This window comes from Lipotes vexillifer, unplaced genomic scaffold (assembly GCF_000442215.2).
Source record: "Lipotes vexillifer unplaced genomic scaffold, Lipotes_vexillifer_v1.1 scaffold444, whole genome shotgun sequence".
Classification (NCBI taxonomy): domain Eukaryota; kingdom Metazoa; phylum Chordata; class Mammalia; order Artiodactyla; family Lipotidae; genus Lipotes; species Lipotes vexillifer.
The window spans coordinates 74882-77017 of NW_006793488.1; the positions used below are offsets into that span (position 1 = coordinate 74882).

At 52.1% G+C, this 2136-nt stretch overlaps 1 protein-coding gene across 1 annotated transcript in view; it reads left to right on the plus strand.

Moving 5' to 3' along the window:
* CDYL (chromodomain Y like) overlaps positions 1–2136 on the plus strand; it is a gene marked incomplete at its 5' end in the record, with an annotated part of 71546 nt that overhangs the window by 56330 nt on the left and 13080 nt on the right. The gene's annotated exons all lie outside the window — the stretch shown is intronic.

The window sequence follows — 2136 nt, forward strand, 5'->3', positions numbered from 1 at the left end:
CCTGCTGCTTTGACACAGCACCTGTTAACTCACTCAGGGTTGGTAACATCACGATCCAGACACACCAGCAAGTGCCTCCCCGAGAACCTGCTCCTCCAGAAAGTGCTGGAGCCCCAGCCGGGCCGCCCGTGACCCTTCAGCACCCTCCCCCTTCACCCGGGGCGGGTGGCCTCCCTGCCTGCCTCTGCGTGGGTTTATTCCTGATGGGACCTCTTTTTAGGCAGGGGAATCATCATTGTCAGTCACGTAAATACCGGTCCCGCTCACCTGCAGTAGTTGTTCTGGGGTCCTTAACACTGCATTTTAACAGATTCTTGGTTTGAACATTTGCTTTTTGCATGTGACAGTTTTTGTCTGTCGTACATTGAATCCTGCGTTCTGGCTTCTGCCCTCCAGTGAGAACTTCCCGGGTTTAAGAGTGGCCCCTCGTGCCCCACCCCGCCGCCCCATGACCTCTCCATTCCCCTCCTTCTCTCTGTGGCACACGCCACTGTTGACACAGCCTCGTCGCGTGGCACCGCTCCCTCCCCTTGGGCAGCCCCGTGGCCCTGCGCGTGACCCTCCCCGCACCCAGGCAGGCTCGCGGCTCCCTCTCTCCTTCACTGCTGCTGCTTCTCAGCTCAGCTGTCGTTTCTGGACACCCACTCCGCTTACCACAGGCCCCACTTCTGGGCTCTGGAGCCTCTTCACTCTCGACTTCAGCAGTGACTGGAGAAAACCACATTTCCCTGTGACACTCCCCTGCAGATGCCCTGTCTCCTGGGCACCAGGCTCAGTGGTTTAGCCTCATCCGTGGCCCGTTCCTCCCTGCACCCGAGAAGTTGTCCGTTCGCGTAGACTCCAGCTCAGGGCAGATGGGTGGAGGAACGATGGGCAGAGGGAGAAGTGGGAACAGCAAGGACAGCCCAGGCGGGGCTGTGACGGGCGTGAGAAGAGAGGGCAGTGCTGGGAAGAGCAGCTCAGAGCGCAGAGGGTGGAAGAGGTTGGAGAACGTCTGTAAACACAGACGGGAGGGTGGGGGGACCTGGTAGAGGAGAGGCTGAAGGTTTAAAGAAACAGAAAGGATCCTTGCTGGCTTCCTCAGAAAGATTCAGCAGTGCCCTGTCTCACTGGTAACAGCTTATCAAATGCTTTTTCCGTTACAGATCCTTTAGAAACTTACCCTACAGGTTGGCCAGCACATTGGAAGGGATAACCAAGCCAAGGTTATGCGTTGCAGCATCGTTTGTAGTATCAAAAAAGTGCTGGTAAAATGCATTACAGAAATCCACAACGCTGTGTCTAATGTGCCACCATTTGTGTTTGTTAAAGGCGGGTGAGAGAGAAGCATTTAAATTCATATTTGCTGATGTACACATAGGGCACTCTGTAAGACACCTGGAAACCAGACACAGTGGCTATGGAGGGCAGGGGCCGTGGGCTGATGGGGGAGGCCTTTTACCATGTACCTCTTTATAGTCTCAGAGTCTTGTACCACTTATGTATTAGAACATCTCCCAGATTTTCCCAAAAATGAATTTATTTTGAATTCTAAAAACCTCCAAAGTAGTTCTGCTAACCGAATGAAAGTCAACCTGTTTAACCATGGAGATGATCTCACTTCTCTAAACATCCATTCACAAGTCGCCAGCGGCTCCAGCTTATCTTTCACTTCGCAGGAAATATTTCCGACTCGTAATTCATCCAGCTTTTCTCCTCAGAGAACTTCTCTCCTTGCTCCTTTCATTAGTAAAGCCTGATCCGGTTCCTTGCATTTCTTTCCCTTTCTTCCTCCACCCAAAGGCTCTATACGTTCGTTACCAGGTTAGACAATATTTAGACAGTTCACACCAATAGGAGCATAATTATTTGCCTTAACACTTGAACCCTTAGCCTGACATTTCCTGGTAACTCTAAGAAAGTATCAAACTCTTGACTTTATCGTAGTTAAGAAACACCAAGTTCGGAAGGCCGTGTCTTTAAGGCTGAGTGAAACACAGCAGCCAGGCTGACACAGAGCAGCCGACAGAGGAGGGAGAATTAGTGGGACTAACTTTTGGTGGCAGGAGAGAGCGCCATCTGCAGCCATTGAAAAGGCTGTTTGAAAATGTAGCAGAACTGGGACCAGGGGACACAGTGGCCCGAGGGGGGGGGGGG